This window comes from Sciurus vulgaris (assembly GCF_902686455.1).
Source record: "Sciurus vulgaris genome assembly, chromosome: 10".
NCBI lineage: Eukaryota > Metazoa > Chordata > Mammalia > Rodentia > Sciuridae > Sciurus > Sciurus vulgaris.
In genome coordinates, this window is record NC_136470.1 from 80,687,678 (window position 1) to 80,695,213 (window position 7,536).

At 37.3% G+C, this 7,536-nt stretch overlaps 1 pseudogene across 1 annotated transcript; it reads left to right on the plus strand.

Annotated features, from left to right (window-relative positions):
• The first annotated feature begins 5,919 nt into the window (after nucleotides 1–5,919).
• Nucleotides 5,920–7,011, plus strand: LOC306670358 (L-lactate dehydrogenase A chain-like; annotated as a pseudogene). The gene has a single exon. The product of its transcript is annotated as an L-lactate dehydrogenase A chain-like (transcript).
• Nucleotides 7,012–7,536: the final 525 nt, after the last annotated feature.

The window sequence follows — 7,536 nt, forward strand, 5'->3', positions numbered from 1 at the left end:
TGGCCCATGCCTGTAATCCCAGCAGCTGGGGAGGCTAAGGCAGGAGGATCGGGAGTTCAAAGCCAACCTTAGCAAAAGTAAGGTGGTAAGCAACTCAGTGAGACCCTGACTCTAAATAAAAAATACAAAGTAGGACTGGGGATGTGGCCCAGTGGTCAAGTGTCGCTGAGTTCAGTCCCTGGTATCCTCTGCGCCAACCCCCCACACACACACCAAAAAAAAAAAAAAAAAAGGCCACCGTAAGTATAATTCAAAGAATGAGGAAAAGGAAACAACAAAGTCAACCAACTGTTAGGAGAAACAGCCTGAAATGAGGCCAAATGGCAGGGGTATGGAGGTGGGGTATTGTGAATGGAGTGTGTGTGACAAGGAGCCCCTTCTCTGTGGTTCCAGGCGCAGAGCTGTCGGCAGACACTGGAGCTTTAAGGAGTATAATATGCTGGATAACAGGTGCAAATGATTGAGACTACACTGAGATCACTTCTCAAAATGAATCACATTGCTTTTTATTTGGCATTTTCCCATACAAAACCTTCTCTTTATTCATCCAAAGGCAGCCATAGCTGGGGGAAGATTGGTATAATTGTAATAGAAGTGCCAAGAGAGTTGGTGCTCAGATTTTTGAGTTGCAAGAAAGATTCTTGATGCCCACTTCAGAGGCAAAAATTATGAAAGCCAAAGCTTGAATCTTTTATTTTGAAGGAAAAGAGAGGTTTTTGTAAATCAAAAGGCAAAGCCCTAAAGGAGCTGAGCACAAAATATATCCACCAACAAAAGACTGGAAAAAGAATAGAGATGGCATCAGTTTTCTACCACAAGGACAACTGGGTTATTGAAACCTCTCTCCTGATGAAAGCCTATAAAATGTTGTATAAATTTAATATTTTTAAATATATAGCTGAACTAGAAAAGAAAAGAAAGTGCAATTTCCACAGTTTGGAAACCAAGAGAGAACTTAAAATCATGCAGGTGGCAAATATAAAATGAACCAGACAATTAAGAAGAGGATTTTATTCAGTCTATTGTGATAGAAAGTTCATTAATGAAGAAAATGTCAAAGAAAAGGAAGATGGTCTGGGCATCGATGAAGGCAGAGTTTTTTTTTTTTTTTTTTTTTTTTTTTTTTTTTTTTTTTTTTTAGCTTCCATAACAGAATACCTGATACTGGGTAATTTTTATAAAACAATTATTATTTCACATTTATAGAGGCTGGGAAGTTCAAGATCAAGGTGTTAGCATGAGTGTTCTTACTGCGTGTTCAAAAAGTAGGAGGTGAAAAGATAAGATAGAATATTGTGTCCTCAAGCCAGAAGAGTAAGAGAGAGTCCACTTGCAAAAGGCCATTTTATCTCAGCATTAATCCATCCACAAGGACAGAGCCTGCATGACTTAAACACCTTCCATTAGGCTCCACCTCCAACATATAAACTTTGGGGGACATGTTTAGATCATAGTACCAAGTCTTGTGGAATTCATGAAAAAGGGTGGATCCTGGCCTTGCCTGAATCATTGAGGAAAGGTGGAACTGAGTCTTAGAATATGCAACACCTTGTAGTCTTTTGCTGTTAGCTGGTTAAGGTTAGCCTTTCTCTTGGAACACAAAATGGTGGAGGATTTCTTAACTATCATTATTTTCTGGAGATACAGGACTGAGGTAAAGTTCAATATTGCCAGTCACCTCTTTCAGAATAATTTAGTAGTAATCATATGCTTTTGAATTTGCTGAAATAGGATCTAAGAAATAGTCTCCAATTATTAGCATTGTTCTGGCAAATCAGAAACTGCTATGAGGCAATGGCAGAGGTCAATTGTTTTCAAGTCCTGGCAATAAGACATGTTAAAAAAGGATGCCTCATATGGATAGGATGAATATTAATACAAAATGTTGTATCAAAGTGAAGAACCAGAGGTAACCAATCCAGTAGATTTCAAGAGCTCACTGGTGGAAAATCTTTCATTTTGGCAACACCACTCACTAAGTTACTCAAAGCTACCAAGCTAGGATTTGTCCATAGTCTTGGTGATGAGGTCCACAGTCTTACTTGCCTCCCATGTAAGAACATGCCTGACCCAAGCATTTCACTGGACTTCTCACGTGGCAAGGCAATGGCTTATTCAGGGAGACATTTGGCTCGTATATGGTCTGCTGCAATAATAAGGTTAGGTCAAGTAACCTTATTTATTTATAACCTTATTATTTCTGGGAGAAAAGAGCTAACTGCAAAGCAACCCTGCATCTCACATGGGATCTGGGAAGTCAGGTTTCAGTCCTTGTTCACAGCAACACTGAGCCAATAAGAGAAATTAGACATGTTAAGTTCAGAAGATTATGATCACATATTGAGAGGCTGCAAGAATTGAAATGTTGACAAGGCCCTGGTTGTACAACAAATACCTCGTACCATACCTGCTAGCAATAATTCTAGCAGTCAGATTCTGGGCAGTTTCTTATGAAACTGATGCAAATAGCTATATTGTCATGAAAAAAAAACTTCATAAGAGTTTTCAAGTTCTGGAGGAATCAAGCAGGGAAAAAAAGATAACATAAAACTTTTTTTTCATTTACAAAAGTATAGTCCACTAAATTGTTATAAATTATAGATAGCTTAAGATAGAGGATTTCTTATATATCCAGAAAATAGAACATTAAAACAATAGTCCAAACAAAACCCACAATCATCCTCCATCACTTCACTGAAGTGTAATCAATTCTTATTCTACTTCATCTTGGGTGGGCAGTCTCAGGAGCCCACTCATTTTTCAACTATAGTTCTGAGAATCCAGTCTCAGTCTCCTGGAATGTTCTCTGAGATACTTACACGGTGCCATCAGAAGCCTATAGTGGCATAATCTTTTTACAAAGGGTGCTGAGATAGTCCTTCATTGAAGGCACAGTATTCTGGCCCATAGCTGATTGCTTGCGAGTGCTTTCAGGGAAGCATAAGAGTAAAAGAAAACCCTGTCTACAGATGAGAAGAGAATTCAAATGGCTATGATCAATTTATCACTGTTAATTTTCAAAAGTGAAAGATACGATTAATGTTTATTACAAGAATAATGCAACTGACAAAGAAGACTGGCTCTTTCCATGCCATGCAAAACTAAATAATAAAATCAATCCAAAACAACATAGATATAACATAATGATTAGCTCTCTTTTCAAATAAGAGTGGATGCTATATCTAATCTATAAAAATGGATGAAAACAATCTTTTACAGGGCTGGAGTTGTGGCTCAGTGGTAGAGAGCTCGCCTAGCACACGTAAGGTCCCAAGTTCCATCCTTAGCACCACATAAAAATAAAAATAAAGGTATTGTGTCCACCTACAATATGTTTTTTTAAGAAAGAAAAGAATCTTTTACAGAGAAATGCATCTTCAGATATAACATAAATAATCCTGTGATATAATATGCCATGGAGATAGCAAACCTATAGTACTAGGTCTAGACAGGGTCCTAGGCATCTGCACATTAGTAAATTCCACAGGTAAGAAGGTGAACCTCCAGGTAAGAGCAACTGGCTAGAAGATGCTAGACTCAAAGAAGCAGAAGATCAATCAAATTCATACTTTGAAAAGTAGCTGAAGTTCTGACTGCTAATACTATATCATTGTTGTGTGCCATCAAGGAAAGTAGCACCAGAACTCTGAAAAAAGAGAGGTCAGGGACAGTGAAGACTTGAAAATCTCATGGAACTTCCATGCTGCATACAATATCTGAAACATCAATATCAATAACATTTTCCTATACAAATTTAACCCAAAGAAAACTAAACTTCCCCCTTGATTTGACAACTCTTTCCATGTAACTCACCATGGGTAGCATATCAAATAAACCAAATTATTTCTAGCACCTCTCTTTTTATAAATTGGAAGAATAAATCCTTTGTGATTTTCCAAGGGCCTTCTAGGAAATCTCAAAGACAATTTTAGGTTAGAAAGATATTAGTTAGAATTGAATTTTGAAAAGGTAAAATATTAAAAATTATCAGGAGATTTCAGCTTGATTAAGATGGGATCAAGGGTTACCTAGAAATGATACTTAGCTATCTAGGTAGATTACACAAAAGATAAAAAATAACCCTGTATAACCTCCTAATAAGAGCAGACCAATATGCCAGGGAAGGATCACTGCAAAAGAGAGAAACACCAGATGCCAGCTTTGCATCAATGTAATATCTGACATGAGAGCTTACTTTGCCATCTTATAAATAAACACATCAAACCTTAACTGTGATCACAACAAAGTTCTCTTCCCATGAACCTCCAGTTACTTTTCCAGTTACTTTTACATACACATCCTTTATAGAACAACTCAGAGTGGTAAAATGAATACTTTATTAACAGACTCAAGTTTGTATAGCCTTTCTGTACCATTATAAAGATGAAAGGCACAAAGTATAAGCTTAAAGTATGTATAGGAATTAAGGTTTCAGTATTCTTACTTAGAAATGATTTAATTATCTAATGAATACCCATTAATTAACTCAATTTAGTATCGGTCCAAGATTTTAAATTACCTAAAGATCTTGGAAATTATCTTCAAGCTATATGCTATAAAACATAATTACATAGTTTGTCAGAATAATGATTCAATTTGGTTAAACATGAATTTACATTTTGCATAATCTTAAACATTAAATAGAAATGAACTAGCTTATTTGACCACCAAGCTTGTGTAAGTTTAAGAATATGCTTAAGTAGAATAAAATCTATATATATAAATCTCATACTTAAATCAGAAGAGACATAGGTTTTTAAAAATTAAACCAAATATCTTAAACTAATTTTATTTGATGAAATTTCCTAAACTTATGTGAATTTGATTTCTTAAAACCTTTGCATTAGTTTCTATAACATTTATTTTTTGCACATTAAAAGTACAGTTCAATTTTCTTAATTTCTGGGAAATTTAGGCAAATTCAACTTATATAAACATTTATTTAACTCTAAACAGTTAGAATAGAGTTCCTTTAAGAGATTTTCTTTTCAGTACTGCGGATTGAACTCAGAGATGCTTTACCACCAAGGTACAACACCAGTCTGTCCTCCACACCCCCACACTTTAAAATTTTGAGACAGGGCCTCACTAATTTGCCCAGGCTGGCCATGAGCTGTGATCCTCCTGCCTCAGCCTGAGTGGCTGGGATTACAGGCATGCAGGACCATGCCCATCTCCTTTGAGAGATTTTATAAGCAAATTTATTAACATCATGGAGATATATAGAAATATTACACAATAAACAGACATGGAGTATATATAAATTCAATTCTAAAATTTCAACCCTGGATCAAGAATGAACACTAACTTACAAAAAATCATCATTTCCTATCAAAGACCTGTTCTTTTTCAAGTAGGTATGAATTCTTAATTGATTTAAGTTCAGATTAGACAGACAAACCAAAGAGAATAACAATCTTTGTTGTCTTTCACTCAGAAAAATAAGAGTTTTTCAAATCATCAATCCATTTCCAGAAATCACCAAAAGGTCAGGCCATGAAATCAAAAGAAGCAGCACCTGAAATCAAATGAGTACTGAAAAATAATCAAAATCAAATCTTTATTATTCTACCAATACATAAGGACCAGGGATCAGATGCCCCACTGAGTGCCAGGACAGGCAGTCAAGAACAGAGCACAGAGGTCTCTGAGGAACCCCATTATGGGGAAGGAGTCAGCAGGAGGCATCTGAAGGTGAATTCCAATCCCATCTGAGTCACAGCACCACACTATCAAAGAGAAAACGCACCAGTTAGTGAAGGAGATTGTTTTATTTGGCTACTGCAACTAGCAAAATGTTCACAAAAGAGGAACCATATAAAAGAAAATAAAGGGGGCTGGAGATGCTGCTGCTGAGTGCAGATTCCATTGCTGCATGCCCCCGATGCCTTCTCAACATGCACTACCCACTTGGTTCCAAGTCCAAGATGGCAAGTCTCAAGAATCAGCTGACTGTGAATCTTCTTAAGGAAAAACAGGTCCCCCAGAATAAGATTACAGTTGTTGGGGTTGGTGCTGTTGGCATGACTTGGGTCATCAGTATCTTAATGAAGGACTTGGCAGATGAACTTGCTCTTGTTGATGTCATGGAAGATAAATTGAAGGGAGAGATGATGGATCTCCAGCATGGCAGCCTTTTCCTTAGAACACCAAAAATTGTCTGTGGCAAAGACTATAGTGTGACTGCAAACTCCAAGCTCTTTATTATCACAGCTGGGGCACGTCAGCAAGAGGGAGAAAGCCGTCTCAATTTGGTCCAGTGTAATGTGAACATCTTTAAAAATTCATCATTCCTAATGTTGTAAGATACAACCCACACTGCAAGTTGCTTGTTGTTTCCAATCCAGTAGATATCTTGACCTATGTGTCTTGGAAGATAAGTGGCTTTTCCCAAAAACTGTATTATTGGAAGTGGTTGCAATCTGGATTCAGCCCGGTTCCATTACCTGATGGGGGAAAGGCTGGGACTTCACCCATTAAGCTGTCATGGGTGGGTCCTTGGGGAGCATGGAGACTCTAGTGTACCTGTATGGAGTGTAGTGAATGTTGCTGGTGTCTCCTTGAAGAATCTGCACCCAGCTTTAGGCACTGATGCAGATAAAGAACATTGGAAAGAGTTTCATAAGCAGGTGGTTGACAGTGCTTATGAGGCGATCACACTAAAAGGCTGGGCACTGGACTGTCTGTCTGCAACTATCTGTTGCAGAAGGTATAATGAAGAATCGTAGGCAAGTGCATCTGATTTCCACCATGATTAAGGGTCTCTATGGAATAAAGGATGATGCTTTTCTATGTGTGCCTTGCATCTTGGGACAAAATGGAATCTCAGATGTTGTGAAGGTAAATTTGACTCCTGAGGAAGAGGCATGTTTGAATAAGAATGCAGGTACACTTTGGGGGATCCAAAAAGAGCTACGATTTTAAAGGCTTCTAATGTCATACCATTTCACTGTCTAGGATACAACAGAATTTTAGTTGGAGACTGTGCATGTTGTCCTTTTTATCTGATCTGTGATTAAAGCAGAGAGCCTGGGGAAAACATCAATATCCTAAAGTTAGAAATAGGAATGGCTTATAAAACCCTACAGATATCCTGATGCTGGATGGTACTTAGCTTGTGTAGTCCTAAAACAGGGTAAAATAGGTACCACTGCCAATGTTGCACAGGCTCCAGTTGCCCTTCAAACCAGATGTGTGATATATAACTTCATCAACCGTAACCTAGTTCACTTTTTATTTTTTCATTCAGTCACATCCTGGGATCCAATGTTAAATCCAATATTGCATTTCTTGTGTATAACTGTTCTAAAGGATTTTATTTTGTGTATTGTATGCATTCATAGTGTACATTTCCACATAATGTAAAAAGAAAGATCTACAAATGAACAATGCAACCAGCTAACCATTTGTCATACCAACTGAAACATCAAATAAACCTTGAACAGTGAAAAAAAAAAAAAAGAAAAGAAAAGAAAGGGGGCCAAGGAAGAGGCAGGTTAACAAGAGAGTCCCCCAAGCCTTATGGGTATATAAACA